The following is a 24,044-nucleotide window of genomic DNA, read 5'->3' as shown; positions in this document are numbered from 1 at the left end:
TTTTAAGTAAGAGTTTATTTTTTCATATTACACGTTCTTTAACCCAGTGCACCGCATCTATCATGATTTTAAGGTGGCACTGGGCACATGTGCAGTATTCAGTCACAACTAGGTCTCCTTGGGATGCCGTAACAAAAACTCTGTGCATGGGTGGTACGCAGCCAACAAGCATTGATTGCTCACAGTTCTAGAGGCTCAAAGTCCAAGATCAAGGTGTTGTCACACTTGGGACAGGTGAGGCCTGCTCTCTGGATCACAGATGGCACCTCCTCCCTGCAGACTGCAGATATAATAAAGTGGTTCTGAGCACAGCCTCCCACTTCTACCCTCCTGAAACAGGGTTGGGGTTTGAATCCCACTAAACTCTGTGCAGTGGGACACAGACCGTGCTCCAGGGTGGCCATGAAGGAGGCTCTTTATGACAAATGGCAAAGTGCTGAAACCCAGAGGCAGAAGACTCAGAAGTCAGTCTGGACCACACAGGACAGACCACATCCCCCCATTCCGACTCCCATTGCCTGGGGCCTCCTCTCTCTTGGCCAGGACCCTGCCCCTGCACAGGGGAGCTCATCTCAACCACTTCTCCAGGGTTTCAGGTGGTCTAGGCTGGATTTTTTGTTGCCAGCAGGCATGTTCTTTTCAGTTAGCTGGCTGGCTTCCTCCTTGACATTCTGAGATCCCTTGGGTTGCCTGAACCTGTGAAAGGCAGGAAAGAACCACAGAGGTCAGCAATCACATGGCCTTGGGCCTCAGTGTCCTCATCTGCAAGACATCAGCCACCACCCTGCCTTCCTCACAGGGACTGTGACATACTGGGTAAAACAACACTTAGGAAGCAGGCTGGGGTGTGGCTCAGTGGCAGAGGACTTGTCTAGCACGTGTGAGGCCCAGGTTTGATCCTCAGCACCACAAAACCCCACACCACAGGACGTACTGGGGAATTTGCAGGCCACTGATACTGTTTCTTTACCCAAGTGGAGGTTTCAGCTGGAGTCCACTCAAGGAAGCAAGACCTGACCACCCTATCTGAAATCATTCTCACCTTCTGCAGCTCTTACTGCAGCGAGCTGTTCACCTTTCTTCACTCACACATTCCTTCATCAAATGCTTCCACTTCTTTCATCTCAGAGACTCATTTACCTCCTGCCATCAACCATACATGTCACAAAAGCAGGGCCCATCCACTCCTTCTCTGCCACATCCCCTTGAGTCTACCAGCTCAGAGCAAGTGTCACAATTCTTTGTCACCTGTAATGATGTAACTCCCCTTGCCTGCCTGAGCATTGCCCCCAGCCATGTGAGAGGAGTGTACGTGTTCAGGACCGAGCCTGGAAAACACAGCAGATTGCATCAGGGTGCCCTGGGGAGACCTCAGGGGCAGGAGAGGAGGAGGGCAAATGAGGACACAGCTCGGTACAGTGGGCACTGAAGGTGAAGGTTGGGCTTCTCCTTACGAGGCAAGTCCACCTCCACCTCAGGAGATACAAGCAGCAGCACATAATTTACAACAGGGCCGCTTCTTCCAGGGCCTGGGAGGTTACACAATGCCCTCTCCCAGCAGGGCTGGCCCAGGTAGGAAAGCTCAGGATCTCAGTATCCCCTTGCCTAAGGCAGGACAACCCTCATTGAAATTCTACCTTAAAGGGTCCCAGGGATCGCCCCAGGCCCGACTTTACCGAGACTACCTCCTTGCTCCCCTCCCCCCTTCCCCATCCCACTTCCCAGCTCCAAGATCATTGAAAGGAGGACATTTAGCACCAAGGCCTGAAACTCCTCTTTCCATTTTAAAAGCTCTGGCCATGTCCAGGGGTGAGTAAAGTGGCCGGAGGCTGGACTGCTGGGATGAGGGCTGTCTGGAGGACCCAAAATCACTCACACAGAATGGGAAATGGGGTCAACTGCTGTCATCTGGGAGAGACCCTGATTCCTGCACTTACCCTGAGTCAGTGGAACCTCGGAATGCCAGTCATTGAAGGACAAAGCAGGCAAGCTAATGAAACCACTGTTTCTGTAGTCTCACTTAGAGCTCCTCTCCTGGTGGTCAGCAGTGTGATACAGTGGTCCTAGGGAGAGGACCAGTGCTCTAGGTCCAGCTGGCCACCACTGGACATCCCAGTAAAGCACAGAGAAGGATTCAATGTGCCCAGCCTGACCCACTGGTCATTCAACTTGTTAGTGTGCTCACCTCTCTGAGACCTTGCCTGCAATTCCAATAAACCCCATATCTAGCAGGCACCTCCAGGTTTCCTCTTCAGTTTTTCCATGACCAGAACCACAACAGGACAGCACCAGAGAGCACCTTCTCAGTGCACCCCAGGCACCTGAGTCTCATCTCAGAAGTAACTGAAAGGGAACCAAATGGTGACCACACTGTGTGTATGAGAGTGAAGGACTAGGGCAGGATTTCCTCTGACTCTCCTCTCCCACTCCCTATATTGAGTCACTTTCTATGTGAAAGGATACCTTTAAAAGGAGCTGACCAAATGCACTTTACAAACCACTTTCAATAATGTAAAATATCTCAAGCATATCAGGAAGCATACCAGCAGCACTCACTGGGCATGCCTGGAAGGATCAGTTAGTCTTGCAAATGACCCTCAGCTAGGTGCACAAGGATCTAAAGGGGTGGCTTGCACTCCAACTTGGTCACTGCCACTACTCACAGGACAGCATCATCACTTCCCTCTAAGGTTGGCCATTCCCATCTCCAATGAGGAGTTAAAGTGAGTGTTGCAGACAGCACACACTTGGGTCAAGCCTTCCATCCATTCTGCAGTCTCTTGTCTTTTGAGTGTGGCAGTGGGTATAAAGTGGGTATTTGCAGTGATCACTCATAAGGAAGAGCTGAATGACGTCTGTCGCTCTGCCGTTTGTTTCCATGACTTTTAGCTTTTGTCCCTTGTTTCCTATCCCTTTCACATTTGGTGGACTTTCTGAAGATGTGTTTGTGTCTCATCTCCATTTGTTACATTCCATACATTTCTGTTGGGACACCGTGGGGATGACATGTAAAGTCCTGCAGCAACACCACGCTGATGTTTGCGCCAGAGGAACTTAACCACATACAAAATGCTGTTCACACACAGCTGCAAGCCCACGTCTTCCCTGCATGTTTATACCAGGGAGTGTCTTGATTTCTCCCTCAGTGGTGAAGGACAGTTGTGCTGGATATAAAATTCTTGGTTGACAGGTTAATTTGTTTTTCATACAACACTGAATAAATTCCCCCATTTCCTGCTGGCCTTCAGGTCTTTGAAATCAAATTCTTCTGGGGAAATTATGATGAAAGGTACTTTACTCAATTTAAAAAACAGAACGCTGCTATCTTACAATGTCAGGTAAATCATATCATCACCTTGAGACCACTCAGAATTTAAGAAACACTTATATATTGAGTTCAGACTTCAAACAAAAAGTAATTATATTGTGCAAAGACTTCAAGGAGTCTTTAAAAACAAAAGGTATTACAGATTGTCAAACCAGAAACTAAAAGGGCACTGAAGCATCCTACAGATTTTAATTTCTTAAACCCTAAATCTCAACCTCCATAACCCACCTAAGCAAGCAACTTTTGTGGTCCTTTAATGAAAGTGGGGAAGGTCCTGGAGGCCAAAAACTGAGACCCCCACTGTGGGCGGGGCCCAGCCGGGACTGGTCCATTTCTTGCTCTGACCTCACAAGCAGCCAGCCACTGTGATGGAATCACAAGCAGCAGGCATATAAGGGAGGGGGCTGGGCTGGATTTTTGTCCACATAGCGCAGGAAGCTCTTGGTTAGTGACCTGCCAGACTCCCATAGTTAGCTCGTTTGTGGTGGTTGGTTCTGGTGCTTTGGTTCGTTGGTTTGGGTTTTCGTTTTTTATTTTTGCTTATTTTTTTCGCTTTTCTTTTTTTGTTTCCTTTTCTATTTTTTCATTTATTTTAGTTTATTTTTTTAGGTACTTTTTCTTTTTTAGATAGCATCGTTAGTGTTGCTGTCTAGGATGCGTAGTGAGTGTAGTAAGGGGATGGCCCAGCCTGGCCTTGAGGCCAGCTCCTCCGATGAGGAAACCCTCAGGGCTCAGTACATGGTCCTGGGGAGGCTTGGCCAGGGTAGATACGGCCAGGTGAGACTGGCCTACCACCGCCTCACCGGGACCGAGGTGGCGGTGAAATGCCTGAAGAAGACAGTGCATAAGGCGTTGGAGGTGGATCTGATGCGGGCCCTGCAGCACCCGCACGTGATGCGGCTGTTCCAGGTCGAGGCGGAGCAGCACGTCTTCCTGGTGATGGAGCACGCAGGAGGAGGGCAGCTGTGGCACCACGTGCTACAGTATGGCCGCCTGCGGGAGGGGGAGGCCCGGAGGCTGTTCTGGCAGATGGCCTGCGCCCTGCACTACTGCCACACCAAGGGCATCGCCCACAGGGACTTGAAGCCCGACAATATCCTCCTGGACGAGTTGGGCAACGTGAAGGTCGCGGACTTCGGCATGGGCACCTGGTTCATGCCCGGCCAGAAGCTGCACTTCACGTGTAGTGCTTTAGCATTTCGGGCTCCAGAGGTCTACCTGGGCCACACGTACGAAGGCCCCAAGGTGGACGTCTGGAGCCTGGGAGTCATCCTCTACTTCATGGTCACCGGGAAGCTGCCATTCAAAGGCAACAGCTACCAGGAGCTGAAGCCCCGGGTCCTGAATGGAAGGTACATCCTCCCCTACCACATTTCAGCTTTGGGACGGAGCCTCATCAACTGCTTGCTGACCCCCGACCCCGCGCAGAGGCCCACGCTAAAGGAGGTCCTGCTCCACCCGTGGCTCAGCCACGCGGAGGACTGTCCACCGACACCTTCCAGCGAAAAGCCGCTCCCCGTCCGCCTGGACCCCACCATCGTGGTGGTCATGACAGACATGGGATTCGAATCCCGCAAGGTCCGGGACTCTCTGCTTCGCAGGCGATGCGATGAGGCTGCCTGCACCTACCACATGCTCCAGTGCCAGAAACGCCAGGGGCGCGAGGCCATCGTCCAACTGAAGCCCGTGCGTCACAGGGCGAGGTCCTGCCCATCCCCCGAACCTTCTCCCCCCTTCCCTCTGCCCCGAAAGACGAGTGCCAGTGTGCCTGCCCTCCGCCCCATCACCACCTCGCCCCATGGGCACCCGCCGGAGGACGACGCGCAGTCGGGGCAGGGGAGCGGCCGAAGGACCAAGTCTGCCTCGCCCCTCTCCACACTTCAGAAGACAACGAACTCCCCGCACACCGCCCCCCAGCCTGGTCCTGTGGCTTCCCTCTCCTCCTCCTCCTCCTCCTCCTCCTCCTCCTCCTCCTCCTGCTGCTGCCACAGCAGTGGGGGGCACACAGACAGCAGCAAGTCGTCCCTCGGCACGGCCCTGGAAGAAAACAGTCCGCCCATGGGGAAACTCCAGGGCGAGGACACACCCTCTGTCTGTGACACAGAGGGAGCCCCACACCCAGGGCAGCCCCCTGGTGGGACTCCACCCTCTACCAGTGACCAGCGCCAGGGCTGGAAGGCAGTGACCAGGAGGATGCCTGCTGCATCCTGAGAATGTGCTGCTGCCTTCCAGCCCGAAGGACTCGCCCCAGTAGCGGAGTGGCCAGGGAGCCGGGGGGACACCAGACAGTCAGAAAACCAAGTAGGTGAGTGGCCAGGAAGTCGGGTGGACACCAGACAGTCAGAAAACCAAGTAGGTGAGTGGCCAGGGAGCTGGGTGGACACCAAATAGAAAACCAAGTAGGTGAGTGGCCAGGGAGCGGGGTGGACACCAAATAGAAAACCAAGTAGGTGAGTGGCCAGGGAGCCGGGTGGACACCAAATAGAAAAGCAAGTAGGTGAGTGGCCAGGGAGCCGGGCGGACACCAAATAGAAAACCAAGTAGGTGAGTGGCCAGGGAGCCAGATGGACACCAGACAGACAGAAAACCAAGTAGGTGAGTGGCCAGGGAGCCAGGTGGACACCAAACAGACAGAAAACCAAGTAGGTGATGAGTCCAGCTCAGCCTCTGCATTTTATGTTAGCTGCGCTTTTATTAATGTCCTTTCAATTGACAAGGAATTGTGCACATTTATGGAGTGGGATGCTGTGTTGAGCTGCATCTCTGTACTCACACACAGTGTGGGATGACACACATGATGGGAGATTAAATCATGCTACTTAACACATCTGGCACCTCAGAAAGACAGGTCCCCTGGACTCCACTTACATGGTGGAATCTGAACACGTCCAACTAGAAGTAGGATAGAACGATGGTTACCAGAGCTCAGAAGGAGAGGGCAGAGGAAGGAGGAGTCAGTCAAATCAGCTTGGAGTTCTACTGCACAGCAGGGTGGCCATGGTTCAGAGAAAAGTCCTGTGGAGTTTAGCCACTGAGTCCTTCACATGTCTCCTGTTTTTATGTAGACGCTGACATCACTGTGTGGCGGACTGACCAGGAGTGGACTCTAAACAGCTTCAGTAGGGAGCTATGCCAACTGCCCTGGCTCCTCCACCCAAGATTCCAGTCAGGAGGGCACCCAGTACCACACTAGCCTTCCAAAGCATCCTGTGTCAAGTGCGGTGAACTGAAAGATGCCCAAAGCTGCCTGGAGACCTGAAGCCGCTCCACTCCACCTGAGGGAACCATCAGAGACCTGCCTGGGACACTTCCCCTGTCCTGCTCTTCTCTGTCTTCTCTCCCATGGTTCCCAATAAGTTTCTGTTTCTCAAAAATCCTATAACAAAATTGACACTCTAAAAATGATCTTCTGTGTTCCTCTTTTGCATCTGGAATGGAACAAGGGTAGCTGTGATGTGGTACTAGGAGTTAACTGAAAAGGGACTTTTGAGGCCACCACTACAGCAACAAATGATTAAAAGACAATGCTGTAAGCTCCTTGCAGGGGAGCTGTAGAAATGGAATCCCTATGAGTGACCTGCAGACAGGAATGGTGTCATATTCATCAATGGTGTCACCACCAACGGGAACATTAGGTGTTATCACCTGTCCTAATTCAACCCACAAGTCCACAGTAGCATGATGAAGTCCTGTGAACCAGACTGTGTTGGGAGTTAGAGAAGAAATGCTGGAGTATTCCTAAGAATGGCTTGGGGGTAGGGGACATCAAGGACACCTGAGAGGACAGAGTGGTCAGGGAAGGCCTCCCTGAGATGTCACCTAGGAACTCAGCCCTCAGAGCCATGTCACAGGCAGCCAGGCAAGGTCTGTGGGAGAACATCCTGGTGAAGGGACAGTGCTGAGGCACATGGCAGCTCAGCTTCTGGGGAAGGACAAAGGAGGGCAGTGTGGCTGCAGTGTGGAGAAGGGGAGAGGAAAGGGAGAGAGGGGTCTGAGGACACTGGGCCAGGTCCTGTAACATGGGAAGGATGTTGGGTTTCCTGTGGCAGAGCTAGGGAGACCTAAGAAATGCCCATTCCTCTATTCTCTGTGTCAAATTGGCCACTAGCTGACCATTTTGGAGGCTGCTGGGCCATCCCAGTGACAGATGGTGGTGCTTGGCCAGGCAAGTTGAGGTAGGGGTTGGCCAGGTTTCCCTTAAGACAGTTTCTGAATGTGCAGCTGACGGGTGTTACACATTTTCACAAATGCCCTTTCTTCCCCTTTATGGACAATGGATAATGGTACTATAAGCTTAGGAGGTTCAGGCATACCTAAACAGATTGTTCCATTTTTTTCAATTTTCAAAAAGTGATAATTCTCACACTTGTTTTTTTTTTCTTTTGAAATAGCAGTCATTTATTTACCCAGTTATTCCTAGTTTGCATTCTTCATCGCTTTGACATTCATTCATGTGTAAAGTAAAATTTTAGGCTTGGCCAAGAGCCATTTCAGCATTGTCACTCCTGCAAGCGTACTTGAGGAGGGTCTTCTAGATCATCAGTGGTGGAAAGAGTTGCCGTTCTACCCTCTAATCTCCCAAAGCACGCTGTGCCAGGCCGTGTGGGCCTGGTGGAACATGGTAGGAGAGAACACACGAAAAGGATTTCTTCCAGCTTGTTATGAATTGGTTTTGAACTGTGCATGTTCATCAGAATGTTTTCCAGTAAAAATAATGCACTAGTGTAGAAAGAACCATGTACCGTTCTTTATACTGTTTACACACACCATAGAACAGACACAATTGGAGACAGTGCTTCATCAATACAGTTGTGTGTGGTCCACAAAGTCTGGGACAGTTAGCGATGGCAGCCACACCTTCTGTTGTCACTTGTGCTCAAAGTGGATTTATGCAGATATCCAACTTTGTCACTTCCCTTAACCAAAACTCTGGGGAAAAGCAATTCAAGTATTCTTCTTCAAGTGTGAAATTTCTCCTTTGGCAAAGTAAGATTTTCCAGTGGTTTTAAAGCAGTGGTCCACTTAAGCCATAATTTCCAGAATATTCTTGCAAATTTATACCATAGGTACACTGCTGTCTTTCCTTCAACATTTATGTATGTAGGACTTTAATGCTCTAAATAATACTGAAAATAATCTAGTCTTAAAAAATTAAAAATTAAATTTTTAAGAAATCTAGTCCTATACCCTTACTTACAAAATGTTAAGCATGCTACTTGACAAATTTTGTAAAGCTCAATTTTTTTCAATGGAATTAAAGCCTGTACTTCATGGGAATGACATGAGAGAAGGCAATTTTAGAATTTTCACTCTATGTAATTATTATAAACTATCTTTTAAATGTTATATACCTATACAATCTTGTTTTAAACAGTTGTCAGTATGTATTTCATAACTTACATAAAAGGTATATCCCATTTTTCACAAATAACACATTAGAGACCATTTAGCTGTGTGTCCTTCCTGGTAACACTTGACCCATAAATCTTGGAGATAGCTGGACCATTAGATGAGTGATCTTCTGTTGTTCACCGGGCACCTCACCTCTCCTCTTTTCTAGACTTCTAATTGACAGACAGCAACTGCTCCTCTTTATGGGTAATATGTGATGCTTCCATACATTCAAACACTGTGTGTATCAGCTCAGGAAAATGTAGGTTATCTGTCCTCATTGCTTTGTGAAGGGAACATTCAAAATCTTCTCTTCTGCCTATTTTGAATTGCACAATACAATATTGCTTATTGAAAGGAGAAATCTGTCATTTTACTTGATCAGTGCTTTGGAAAAGACTAACTCCTTTTTTTACTTGGATTTTCTATTTTAGAAACTAGAAATTATCAAAGGTCTTCACCAATTGCCCAACTAGGCTAGGAATACTTTATTTTTTTTTCCTTTTTCTTTTATTATTCATATGTGCATACAAGGCTTGGTTCATTTCTCCCCCCTGCCCCCACCCCCTCCCTTACCACCCACTCCGCCCCTTCCCTCTCCACCCCCTCAATACCCAGCAGAAACTATTTTGCCCTTATTTCTATTTTTGTTGTAGAGAGAGTATAAGCAATAATAGGAAGGTACAAGGGTTTTTGCTGGTTGAGATAAGGATAGCTATACAGGGCATTGACTCACATTGTTTTCCTGTGCGTGGGTGTTACCTTCTAGGTTAATTCTTTTTGATCTGACCTTTTCTCTAGTTCCTGTTCCCCTTTTCCTATTGGCCTCAGTTGCTTTTAAGGTATCTGCTTTAGTTTCTCTGCGTTGAGGGCAACAAATGCTAGCTAATTTTTTAGGTGTCTTACCTATCCTCACCCCTTCCTTGTGTGCTCTCGCTTTTATCATGTGCTCATAGTCCAATCCCCTTGTTGTGTTTGCCCTAGATCTAATGTCCGCATATGAGGGAGAACATACGATTTTTGGTCTTTTGGGCCAGGCTAACCTCACTCAGAATGATGTTCTTCAAGTCCATCCATTTACCAGCGAATGATAACATTTCGTTCTTCTTCATGGCTGCACAAAATTCCATTGTGTATAGATACCACATTTTCTTAATCCATTCATCAGTGGTGGGGCATCTTGGCTGTTTCCATAACTTGGCTATTGTGAATAGTGCCGCAATAAACATGGATGTGCAGGTGCCTCTGGAGTAACAGTCTTTTGGGTATATCCCCAAGAGTGGTATTGCTGGATCAAATGGTAGATCAATGTGTAGCTTTTTAAGTAGCCTCCAAATTTTTTTCCAGAGTGGTTGTACTAGTTTACGTTCCCACCAACAGTGTAAGAGGGTTCCTTTTTCCCCGCATCCTCGCCAACACCTGTTGTAGGTGGTGTTGCTGCTGATGGCTATTCTAACAGGGGTGAGGTGGAATCTTAGCGTGGTTTTAATTTGCATTTCCTTTATTGCTAGAGATGGTGAGCATTTTTTCATGTGTTTTCTGGCCATTTGAATTTCTTCTTTTGAGAAAGTTCTGTTTAATTCACCTGCCCATTTCTTTATTGGCTCATTAGTTTTGGGAGAATTTAGTTTTTTAAGTTCCCTATATATTCTGGTTATCAGTCCTTTGTCTGATGTATAGTTGGCAAATATTTTCTCCCATTCTGTGGGTGTTCTCTTCAGTTTAGAGACCATTTCTTTTGATGAACAGAAGCTTTTTAGTTTTATGAGATCCCATTTATCTATGCTATCTCTTCGTTGCTGTGCTGCTGGGGTTTCGTTGAGAAAGGTCTTACCTATACCTACTAACTCCAGAGTATTTCCTACTCTTTCCTGTATCAACTTAAGTGTTTGGGGTCTGATATTAAGATCCTTGATCCATTTTGAGTTAATCTTGGTATAGGGTGATATACATGGATCTAGTTTCAGTTTTTTGCAGACTGCTAACCAGTTTTCCCAGCAGTTTTTGTTGAAGAGGCTGCTATTTCTCCATCGTATATTTTTAGCTCCTTTGTCAAAGATAAGTTGGTTATAGTTGTGTGGCTTCATATCTGGGTCCTCTATTCTGTTCCACTGGTCTTCATGTCTGTTTTTGTGCCAGTACCATGCTGTTTTTATTGTTATTGCTTTGTAATATAGTTTGAAATCAGGTATTGTGATACCTCCTGCATTGTTCTTTTGACTGAGTATTGCCTTGGCTATTCGTGGCCTCTTGTGTTTCCATATAAATTTAACAGTAGATTTTTCAATCTCTTTAATGAATGTCATTGGAATTTTGATGGGAATTGCATTAAACATGTAGATTACTTTTGGGAGTATTGACATTTTTACTATGTTGATTCTACCAATCCATGAGCATGGGAGATCGCTCCACTTTCTATAGTCTTCCTCAATCTCTTTCTTCAGAAGTGTATAGTTTTCCTGGTAGAGGTCTTTCACATCCTTTGTTAGGTTTACACCTAGGTATTTGATTTTTTTTGAGGCTATTGTAAATGGAATTGTTTTCATACATTCTTTTTCCGTTTACTCATTGTTAGTGTATAGAAGTGCTAATGATTTTTCTATGTTGATTTTATATCCTGCTACCTTGCTATAGCTATTGATGATGTCTAGAAGCTTCTGAGTAGAGTTTTTTGGGTCTTTAAGGTATAGGATCATGTCGTCTGCAAATAGGGATATTTTGACAGTTTCTTTACCTATTTGTATTCCTTTTATTCCTTCTTCTTTGCTCTGGCTAGGAATTCCAGTACTATGTTGAAGAGGAGTGGAGATAGTGGGCATCCTTGTCTGGTTCCTGATTTTAGAGGGAATGGTTTCAGTTTTTCTCCATTAAGTATAATGCTGGCTGTAGGTTTGTCATATATAGCTTTTATAATGTTGAGGAACTTTCCTTCTATTCCTAGTTTTCTTAGAGCTTTTATCATGAAATGGTGTTGGATCTTATCAAAGGCTTTTTCTGCATCTATTGAGATGATCAAGTGGTTTTTGTCTTTGCTTCTGTTAATGTGGTTTATTACGTTTATTGATTTTCATATGTTGAACCACCCCTGCATCCCTGGATGAAGCCTACTTGGTCGTGGTGAATAATCTTTTTGATGTGCTGCTGAATTCGGTTTGCCATTATTTTGTTGAGGATTTTTGCATTAATGTTCATTAAGGAGATTGGCCTATAGTTCTCCTTTTTGGAGGTGTCTTTGCCTGGTTTTGGGATAAGCGTAATACTGTCTTCATAAAATGTGTTTGGCAGTTTTCCTTCCCTTTCTATTTCATGGAACAGTTTAAGGAGGGTTGGTATCAGTTCTTCTTTAAGGTCTGATAGAATTCAGGCAGAGAATCCATCAGGTCCTGGGCTTTTCTTTTTGGGGAGACTCTTGATTGCTGCTTCAATTTCATTTTGTGTTATAGATCTATTCAGGTGATTAATTTCCTCTTGGTTCAGTTTTGGATGATCATATGTATCTAGAAATCTGTCCATTTCTTTTAGATTTTCAAATTTATTTGAATATAGGTTCTCAAAGTAGTCTCTGATGATTTCCTGAACTTCCATGGTGTTTGTTGTTATCTCCCCTTTTGCATTCCTGATTCTACTAATTTGGGTTTTTTCTCTCCTCATTTTAGTCAGGTTTGCCAGGGGTCTATCGATCTTGTTTATTTTATCAAAGAACCAACTTTTTGTTTCATTAATTCTTTGTATGGTTTTTTTGGTTTCTATTTCGTTGATTTCAGCTCTTATTTTTATTATTTCTCTCCTTGTATTCGTTTTGGGATTTGCTTGTTCTTGTTTTTCTAGGAGTTTGAGATGTATCATTAGGTCATTGATTTGGGATCTTTCAGTCTTTTTAATATATGCACTCATGGCTATAAACTTTCCTCTCAGGACTGCCTTAGCTGTGTCCCATAGGTTCCGGTAGGTTGTGTTTTCATTTTCATTGACTTCCAGGAACTTTTTAATTACCTCTTTTATTTCATTGATGATCCATTCTTCATTAAGTAATGAGTTATTTAGTTTCCAGCTGTTTGCATGTTTTTTGTCTTTACTTTTGTTGTTGAGTTCTACTTTTACTGCATTGTGGTCAGATAGTATGCACGGTATTATTTCTATTTTCTTATATTTGCTGAGACTTGCTTTGTGCCCTAGGATATGATCTGTTTTGGAGAAGGTTCCATGGGCTGCTGAGAAGAATGTGTATTGTGTAGAAGTTGGATGAAATGTTCTGTAGACATCTACTAGGTCCATTTGATCTATTGCATATTTTAGACCTTGGATTTCTTTATTGATTTTTTGTTTGGATGAGCTATCTATTGATGATAATGGGGTGTTAAAGTCTCCCACAACCACTGTGTTGGAGTTTATATATGCTTTTAGGTCTTTCAGAGTATATTTGATGAAATTGGGTGCGTTGACATTGGGTGCATATAGATTGATGATTATTATTTCCTTTTGGTCTATTTCCCCTTTTATTAGTATGGAATGTCCTTCTTTATCTCGTTTGATCAATGTAGGTTTGAAATCTACTTTGTCAGAGATAAGTATTGCTACTCGGCTAGGAATACTTTAGTTCATGATTCCTCAGAATTCTTTATCTGAGTAACTCATGGGACCACAATGCTCTGAGTAGCTGTGAAAACAATTTAGGTTTCCACTCTGATGACCAGCTAAAACTTCAAGAACAGGCGACTGGATTCGCTTTACAATATTATGTACCTGCGTTCATAAAGCTTAAAGTGAATAGATGCATTCTGTGGGAAATAGTCCATGAAGTAGGTCATTTCAAAATCTCTAGTAAAATTTTATGCTTGGGCCTCTCCAGTCTGGAGAAATATCATCACTTACTTGAAGGAGACACTAAAGCTTCAAGTCCTACAGACAACCACTTCTCAGGGTGGAGGGATACTTGTCCTCTCCTTAAAACCCTAAATAGGAATGATCCTGGATATTAATCAAAACACCCTGAATCCTTTTAAAATGTGGTGTACCAACCCGACTCTACATACCTAAGAATGGAGAAAGAAGAAGACTTGGAACACATTCCAATTAAGAACTGATAACTGACTCCACACACTTACACTACATTTTTCTGGCATGAAAAATTTAAATATATCAGATGGATGGTTATCTTAGAAGAACCAAAGCAAAGATCTAAAATTCCACCAGAGTTCTCTCTACAAAGATTATGAGCAGTTGTCTGTTAATTTGTACTCATTCCTCCTCTTCGTTTTTTGTAGGGATACTAGGAAATTAGTAACTATTAACTCCCATAAGTCACATGTACAAAGAACTAGATAATTATAAAAATGACAGCTGACATTTCTATAGGGATCATATGTTCCACTAACTCTTCCATGTTGGGCTGTCTTTGAACCGTGATCTTGCTGATCTCTCCCTCAAGAGCAGCTAGGATTATAAACACAGGACACCAGCACCTAGCTCTTCCACATTGGGTTTACTCTTTTTAAACTCATAGCATCTCCAGAATATTTATAACATTATTATTTGTATTTTTCAATGTGTTAAGTGACTGCTCAGGGTCGCCCTTGCAATAAGTGACACACTACATATTTAAATTAAAGCAATCTGCTGCGGAGCAGTCCAGTGGTAGATCACTTGCCTAGAATGCATGAAACCCTGACTTCAATCCTCAGCACCCCAAAACAAAACATGAATGTAAGAGGGGAACTATCTAGGTGGGGGGGGTGGAGAATAGGAAGACAGGAAAAGACAATAAGGGTGAAGAGGAATGGCAATGTAATGGAGGGGGTGAATTGTTCACAGTGCACCATACACATGTATGGGATTATCACAATGAAACCCCAATTATCACTGCATGCTAATTAAAAAATAATAAAGCCAAAAATACAAACCAAAATGCATTCAAGCAGTCTGACTTGAGCCCACACTTATCAACATTTTATTGGTAAATATGTTAAGAATATTTGATTTATAGTACAAAGCCTTGAGTTCAAACCCCAATACCACCAAAAAAAAAGAATATTTGAATTTATGATCTGGCAATTATGAACCAAAATGAGAGCACTGTGATATTACAACAGTGCCTGGCTACCATATTGATGCTCATGGGACAGTCTTATTTCCACCTTCTACAATAGTAGAACTCTTTCTATGTGCTGAGCACTCAGGATGGAGCAGATAAAGCAGAAAATACATCAACCCTACCCCTGAAATACTACAAAATGAGAATTAAAAATGAGGACATACTTTTCCTAAATACAGGAATTACTGATGCACAGAACACTCAGACCTACAGCACCCCAGCAATGGGATACACACCCAGTCATGATTCAGAGATGTTGGTGCTATAGAGAGAAGGGTTTGGCTTTGGTGTGGGGGGTGGACTTGAGTTTTGAGGGAAAAGGACACTGGGATGAACACACATTTTGATGAAGGCAGTACTGGTGGCTAAGACTGATGCAGGTGATAACACTTGTGAGGAAGAATTTTCTCACATTTCACATTATGCATATTCGGTATGTTTCACTACATCATAGCATGAACAAAAGCAACACCTTACATTTTTCTTGCCATGAGAAATGCCTTTTCTCTGAAGTTGCTGCTGGAATTGTGGCCAGCACCATCCTTCTCTTCTACATCCTCAGATTCCCTCTGAAGCACAAGCCCAGGCCCTGGCCTGAATATCAGTGACATGGCCCCAATCTACCTAGTGACACTGCTGGCACGGGGATCATGGCTAGACATTTGGGGTCTCAGAGCTATGAGGAAACAAATGTAAATCAATGATCTCCTTGTACAGGTTGACGAGGGAGCTCTCCATTGTGGCACCTGCCTGCTGATGTCCTCCAGGCCATCACCCTCAGCCTCAGACACCCCTGTTTGTCAAAGTTCAAATCTAAATCCTCACACCACCATTGCCACCCACAACGTGACTGTAGTCTATGTAATGTTTGTCACTGAATCCTGCTGTCTTTGGCCACTGAATTTTTTCCTTGGGCACTTATTTTCCACACTGGTGACCTTCCAGGCTGTCTTCCTTCTAGAGCTCATGGCCCTCTCCAGTGGTTCCAGGGTGATGCTCTTATGGAGGCATAGGAGGTGATCCCCACATCTGCACAGCCCAGCCTTTCTAAAGCCTCCCTAGGAGTGTCTTTGTGACCACACACTTCTTAGACTTTGTTGTCACTTCCTTCTAGGGAATGCTGTGGTATGATGACTCTATTCATCTGGATGGCTCAATGTAAGTAAGCAATGGCTATGCCACCATCAGCCCTTTGGTGCTAATCAGTAATGAAAAATGAATAATCAAGTTCTTAAAATCCAATGGGAGGAAGGACAATAAATGCTAAATTACTCATTGATGGATAGATAGCCTTAGGATAAGCTAGTGAATTGTATTTAAAATGATTAATCACAAAACATAGGATATCTATCTATCTATCTATCTATCTATCTATCTATCTATCTATATATGTGTGTACAATACTTTGATCTTTGAACCAGTGCTGTAATCCTGAGCTCACACCTGTAATGCTACTTGAGAGGCTGACATCAGGAAGATCGCAGCTTGATACCAGCCTGGGCAAACAGTTCACAAGACCACCTCGCCAAAATGACCACCATAAAATGGATTGGAGGTGTGGCTCAAGTAGTAGAGCACCTGCTTTGTAAGTACAAAGCCCTGGGATCAAACCCCAGTCCCACCAATAAAATTCCTTTGTATGAGGAAATGTTTAAACACTAGCCATGTACAAATCTAGAAAAATCTCTACAGGTTCCATACATATAAGATTTATAGGCTTTATTATTTGGGATTATTTAACAATACTAATGAAAACAGGGAGATGAAAATAAGAGTGATCTATATACTTGCAAACAATTCCTTATGAAAACCTATTAGATTAGGAATACGTCAAGATGAAGGAAACCCAGGGAGGCAGAATAGAACGTTAATTCAAGTATTTAATCGTCACATCACCTTTAAGGACTATAAGGTCAAAATTCTAACCAGTGAAGTATCCCCTTACTAACAGGATTATCATAGCAAATCTTTCTGTCATTTTAGTTTTAATGATGTAAACAAACCTTAGAAATGTCCCTGCTGTTCTAACACACTACCAGACACAGCAGAGAATTCTAGCATCATAAAGTCATTGCTTCTCACCAAATGCACTTTTTCTGCAATACAGATAATCACCTGTGTGATGTGAGTCTGAGGACTTTGTTCCTCGCATATATAATGTGGGTATTGTTGCTCTAGGGGATGGGACAGGGTAGTCATTCTGAAAACCACTGCTCAAATTCTGCCTAAATCAAGACCAACATTCCTTTCAATAGATAGTAGCATTTACCAAAATGAACTTAATCCCACAGTGCAAACATGAAGAATGACCTAAAACCTGAATATCTGGCCACCTGGCAAGCCTGTTCTGCTTGGGGTACTTAGTGACAAGCAGGTAACTGACAGGTTACTGGTCTTTCAGGGTAGGGCACAGGCCTTGGGTTCACTGGAGGTGAACACTTAGAATTGAGAGGCAAGCCAAGCAGGAGTTTCCTTAAGGGAAAGTGTGGATTACACAGTGTGGTGAAGGGCAAAGAAGACAGTAAGATTGGTCCAGCTTTTTCTTTCATGTTAGTTTGGACTTCAAGTAAAATAAAAATGTGTGCTTCATAATGTCTAATCCCCAGTCATTAGTTTTCAAGAGCAGGGAAGAAGCAAATAACAATTCGCTCTCAAAAACCGCACAGATCCAGGTGTGGTGGTGCAAGCCTGTAATCCCAGCTACTTGGAAGGCGGAGTAGTAAGATTAAGGTCAAAGATCCAACCAAGAAAAAGCATGAGACACTATCTAGAAAAAAAATCTAAAAGCAAAAAGGACCATGGGCATAACTTAAGTGGTAAAGTGCTAGCCTGGCAAGCATGGGGTCCTGAGTACAATCACCCACAAAATTCTCCAAATTAAGATCAACTCTACATAATGCAAAACCTAAATTTTGAGAACATTAAGATTCTTTAATTTCTGTGAAACTTAGAGAAAAAAGAACTAGATTTCTAATAATAGATATTAGAACACATATGTGATATGTACATGATAAATATTGAATAAATATGGGACTCAAAATGTAAGCAAAGAAAAAAACATGGACTGGTGATGTAGCCCAGTGGTACAGCACTTTCTCAGAATTCCCATAGCCCTGGGTTACATTCCCTGAACTGTAAAAACAAATCTACAGGAAAAAAATTCTAGAAATAAAACAACAATTTTAAAAATTAAAATGTATCAGAAGAGTTCTAGTTCTGCTGTGGTAGAACCCAATCTGCTTGCAGATTAGAGCTCATATCTTTGAACAAAATTTACAAGACAACCACCTGAGGACACTAAGAAGCAAACGAAAGCAGGCAGATACTGGAAAGAGTGACAGCCTAAGACACAACCTACACGGGGCTCAATTTCCCATTTCCTTTTTCTTGTGCTTTCGTTTCCTCTCCTGAACCAGCCTGGCAGTGGTAAGGAAATCATGTTCTGGTCAGAAGTAGCAGGAGAAATGACTTTGAGGGCCATACAGAATAGGAGGAAATCCCAGAGGAGGGACCACAAATAAGGGGAGGCCCCCATCTCTGAGGGTCTTCCTGCAAGAGTCTCAGGCTAACCCTGTGCACACATGGGAAAGACTGAAACCAAAGCAGCCCAGATGTGAACCAACCACAGAAGATGAAACAGACATAGAGTGAACCACAACCAGCTGATTCTTTCCAAGACAAAAAAATGTCCCAACAAGAGTTGTTCACCAGGATGTAAAACACAACAATCACAAATGTAATTCAAAATCATTCAAACTGTGAAGAACCAGTGAAATGTGACCAAATCTAAGGGATAAATACAATCAACAGGTGCCAAACCCACAGCACACAGGTAATGAAATTATTTAAAAAATTGTTTTATATGGATAGGCTCCAAAGATAAATTTTTAAAAAGAAAAGTAAAGCATTTCAGAAATAACTGCAATTTACTCCAAGACTTTTGGCAGAAAGGAAACAACTTGATTTTGCATGTTCGGGCTCAATTTCAGTCATGTTTTTTCCTCTCATCAGATGAGGTATTACTTAGCCATCACAAAAAGGCTGGAAGGATCAGTGACCCCCCGCATTTCCACATCTGAATCATGGTGTATCTGATAATAAATGAAATGACATAGTTTTGGAGGTTTTTTTTTTTTTTTTTTTTTTTTTTTAGGTCTTAATGGTACTTAAGATAATGCTGTATCATACAATTCATAGGAATTTTTATTTGACAAAATGTGATACATGATCCCCATAAAATTGTGTCCCTCTTAACTTGTAGATTTAAAAAATAAAATAACATTTTAAAAGAACAGGGAACACGAATTTTACCCTTAATATTACTATTCCTTTCAAATGTATGTGAGTTTTTACCCTCCTGCCTGAACTGTTTAATACATAAGAAAAGTATAAACTGTAACTGGAGAGTTATAAAGATCCAAGTTTTTCTCTTTAGTTGAGTATCTAATATCAATTTATTAGAATATACTTAAATGAGTTCCACACATTCCCAATTAGACAACACATTTGTTCTCAAGATGAACTTGGGGATTCACAATAGACTTGTTTTCCAGATTGTTTTCCTGAACTAATTTTGTCTGTGTGAGTTCTCATGCTTGACCACAGTATGGGTTCTCGCTTGGTTAGCAACTCATGCACATTCATACATTCTGATGATTTTAGTACCAGGATAAGGTGTATTAAAAGTGTGAAATATTTGATGACTAAATGAGGTCAGAGGTACAGGTCAAGGGTTTGTGACATTAAAATCAAAGGCTTTCTGTTCAGTATGCATTCTCTGTAGTTAATGAGGCATCTAAAGGGTTATATATACTCACTACATTGAGATTTATATGCATTCAATGAAAAAAGAGATATGCAGTGACAGTTTTTGCATCTTGAGTAACAAATTATTTTAATAATGTTTCAAAGGAAACATTTGTTGTGGAAGAACTTCCTTCATCGTTTACACTCAAAGGACTTCTTTGTACTACTGACTGGAAAGTGGGCTATGGCTCTGGGCTTTCTCACACTTGTTCCATTCACAGGGCTTGTAATTGATTGAATATTGTCCCTCCCAATGTCTATGTCCATCCAGACCCTCAGAATTTAGGCTAATTTTCAAATAGGTTCTTTTCAGATGTAATCATTTAAGACAAGGTCACACTGAACCAGGGTGGGCCCCAAATACAACAAATGATTTCTTTATAAGAAGAGTGGAGGACACAGAGACACAGAAGAAAGCCATCTGAGGAGAGAGACAGACTGAAATGAATCAGCCACACATCATGAAATGCCAAGAAGAGGGCTGGAGGTATGGCTCAAGCAGTAGAGTGCTTACCTAGAAAGTTCATAGAATTGAGTTCAAGCCCTAGTACCACCAACAAAGAAAGAAACAAAAGAAAAGAGGGAGAGAGAGAGAGAGAGAGAGAGATATCAAGGACTATGGGAAGCCACAGAGCCCAGCAGAGAGGCAGGAAGCTGATACCCCCACAAAAGAATTTCAACCTTTGCTCTGACTCTGGCCTCCTCACCTCTGAGAGCATAAATCCCAATGGCTTAAAGCCATCCAGTTTGTGTTAATTTGTTACAGCCACCCTGGGACCCCAATACAGTCTTTGTCTGCTCTATGAGTCCTCCGATGCACAATAAAGCTTTACCACATTTATTTTTACTATAGAGATCATCATCTCTAAAATTAGGGTGTGGCTAAAGAATTTGAATTCTCAGCAATATGGATGCTCACTTTTAAAACTACAGTGATTCTGCCTGGCATGGGTCTCCAGTGCACAGTGAAGAGGCATTTCTAGCAAGGGCCTTCCCACATTTATTATACTTAAAAGAACCTCTCCTCCATGAATCCACTGGCATCTTATGGAGTTTGTTACAACTGAAGGTTGTTCCAGTGATTACATTCAAACAGGTTTCCTCTTGCCTGAGTTGAGCTTATAACACCCCACATTCATAATATCCATAAGGTTCTTCTAGGAGTCTCTCATCTGTGTCAAAACTGTATTTAAAATGCACCCAAGTTGGGTGTGGTGGTCCATGCCTGAAATTCCAGTACTTGGGAGGCTAAGGTTGAGGCCAGCCTGGACTACCTAACCAGACCCTGTCTCAGAAGAAAACAAGGAAGCAAAAAAACAAAACTCAAATAACTAAGAGTTATAGATCTTGCAGGACTAATCTCTAAGATTTGTTGGAACTGTTTTCTGGTTTTATGATTTTACTATACACGTTTCCTCACTCCACAATCAGTGCTTTATTGAACATAAATGTAAATCGCTTCAAGTCTCCCTCGCCCCCCCACCCCGTTCTCAATAAATCATTCAAAAAGCTATTCCTTGTAAATATTCTTAAAATCAACTAAGGAATAACCTTGTTCAGAAGTGACCACTGTGTGTTTCATATTCTGGTTTTTCACTTGATCTTCCAAAACTAAAGGAAGCTGAAGTACAAGTGCCCCTTTCCTTACCTGGAGATGCACCTGTCACAGGCAATGCTTGCACATATGAGTAACTTCCAGAAGAGAGCAGATGAATGATTTCACATCATTAATTATGGAGCAAGCCGGTAAGGGGAACGGAACAAGGACGGGGAAAGGTGAAAGCTGAATAGAAGGGAGAGGAAGAAATTAACCAAACACCGGCAACAAACTCCACAGCACTCACTAAAGAAAACAGCTAACTACTGTAAGACCAGTTAGTAGTTGGGGTGTTTTTACTCCCACCCCAATCCCTTCCTGCATGCTACCTTTAAAAGCCAAGCACTAGAAAACATGGTGAAATTGCAGCATAGCAGCCATTGGAGGAGGAAGACAGGACTGGAACTCATTCAAAGCCCCAGAGAAGAGGGTAAAATAGGTTCTGTTGGGGTGGGTGCCAGTGGGAGGGAGGAGCAAAAGGGGAGGGCAAAGGGAGGGCCTTCCTACGTGGTTGAGAATGGTACACACATGTATGCAAACAGAACAATGAAACCTGGTGAAACTGTTTTAAGGAGGATGGGCTGATGAGCAGGAGGGATGGGGGTTGGAATTTGATTTGGGTACATTGTATGCATGTGCGGAAATGCCACAATGAAATCCCTGTGTACAACTAATATATGCCCATAAAAATGAAAAAAGAATAAAGTTTTATCAAGTTAAAAAAAAGCTCTAGAGGAAGTCATTGTTTAATCTTTCTGGAATTTCTAAAGAAAACCCCACTCAAAGCTTTTCTCTTCCTTTTGCCTCCCTCAGATTTCGCCCAGTGTGCCTTTTCTCCATGCCTACTTATAAAAACAAGCAGCAGCAATTGTTTAATACTGCAAGACACCTATGATGGTGCTAACACTCTTACAGCAAAGAAAAAGCTAACCAAGGAAGTTTCGAAGGAAAGCCTAAGGAATGAACAGCACAGGAGCTCTGAGCACACACTCGGGAAAGATTTGCAAGACCCTAACCTCCCACCATGACTGACCAGTAAGAGGTGACATCTAACAACAGGTTATAAAATTCCTCCCCAAGTGATCAGGGCATGCCCAAAACACACACTGCCCCTCAGCAGTAAGATCTACGTTTCTAAACACATCTATGTACAGCTGATCAATATAGTAACAGATCAGAGATTGCTGTGGGCAAAATCTACAACATTCCAGAGTGAGCTCATTGCCACATCTCAGAGACCACTATTGTTAGTACTCGGGCTACATATCCCTTCTGTGTGTCATTCTCCTTAAGCAGAAAAGCAATGGATAGTTGTGGCTTTCACTCTCTCACCTCCTATCTCCCAGAACTCATCTGACTGGCTCTGTTCCTAACAATCCCACCACCTAACAATCCTGGTTCCACAGAGAGCATCAGTAACCTCCATGGGGCCATCACTAACCTCCATGGTCCCTTTTTGGTCACCCTCTTGTTCACATTCTGAGTGGTCTTCAGCACAATGGGCCCTATTTTCTTTTGAAATCTCTTCCCAAATTCTGCATCGTCACATTTACCTGGTTTCCAGGCTCCCTATCGAGATGCCCTTGCTCTGCCTCCTTACAGCCTTCCCTCTGCTCCATCTCTGGTGTGCCCCAAGGCTCAGAGTACCCTACCCCTAATTGATCACCCACAGGTTCAGGGCACTAAACACTGTCCATGTGACTTGGCTCCGAAATGCATACCTACTGCCTCATCCTTTACTGTCATCCAGAGACCTGTCCACGTGGGTATCTAATGTCAAACTTAACAAGACAAAACTGGAATCCTTTACCCTAAAACCAACAATCCCCATGCCTCCTCTCTGTTCTGTCCACTATTGTGTATCATGAGCCTCTATGGTACAAACATTCAGGAATCATCTTTGGTCCCTTTTGTCCCTCACCCTCACATCTATGCATCAGCAATCCTGGCTCACTCTACAGCCAAAATATACAAATAGCAAAGACAAGGATTTTTATTCTCTTCTCACTAGTCCTCCATCCTTTATGCTACATGTACTCTGTTGATACACATGCCTTTACACACATGTTGGTGAGACACTCACAAATCCTCCTCACACAAGACCACATTTCCCAGTTTCCCTTGCCATGACCATGTGACTGAGTTATGGCTGTTGGAATACAGAAGGAATTGGCATCACTCCCTGCAGCCGAGTCCCCTCAAGAGTGAGCCCCCCTCAATCTTCCTCTCATGAAACAGAGCAGAAGAGGAGGAGAGCGCAGTCACAGCCTTTGGGCTGGCACCCCAGACACCTTCTGAGGCGGCTGTCCAGACATATCACACTGTGCAGCATGTAAGAAATAACTTTCCTGTGAAGCAAATGGGACCTGCAAGCTTTTCCTGCACTGCAGCCAGCACGTCCTCTATCCACATGCCTGCAAACCACACTCAGAGACGGATCCACTGAGAATGGCAGTGAAGGTCATAGACTGGGAGGGTGGACAAAGCCTATTTGCAGCAGTTTGACTTTGACAAAAGTTTGACTTTTACTGAGTTTCTCCAACAGGTAACATTAAATATAAAAGACAACCATGCACTCCCCTCCTCTTGCTGCTGGAATACCCTGAAATACAGTCAGTAAGTCAGTCCACAGACACTTACCAGACCTATTGGTCATGCACAACAGGCAGCAGAAGGTGAATGAGTCCTGCTCTCTGGCCTTGAGCTGGTCCACAGTCTGTCCGTCTCTTTCCAGAGGGCCACTGTATGATGAACTGTACTGCAATCACAAGCTCAGGGGCTGAACAAGGACTTGTCCAGGGTTCAGGGTGGCCAACTCTCTGGGTCTCAGT

The 24,044-nt window shown here is 43.7% G+C and overlaps 1 long non-coding RNA gene across 1 annotated transcript; it reads right to left on the bottom strand.

Moving 5' to 3' along the window:
* Nucleotides 1-113: 113 nt before the first annotated feature.
* Nucleotides 114-24,044, bottom strand: LOC141411357 (uncharacterized). The gene is made up of 3 exons (XR_012436118.1): nucleotides 23,854-24,044; nucleotides 21,265-21,399; nucleotides 114-696 (listed from the first exon to the last, which is right to left on the bottom strand). It is a non-coding gene; the product is annotated as an uncharacterized lncRNA (long non-coding RNA).

This window comes from Castor canadensis, chromosome 10, assembly GCF_047511655.1.
Source record: "Castor canadensis chromosome 10, mCasCan1.hap1v2, whole genome shotgun sequence".
Classification (NCBI taxonomy): Eukaryota; Metazoa; Chordata; class Mammalia; order Rodentia; family Castoridae; genus Castor; species Castor canadensis.
Note: the sequence above shows the minus strand (reverse complement) of the source record. Positions and strands in the feature narration are given on the sequence as shown.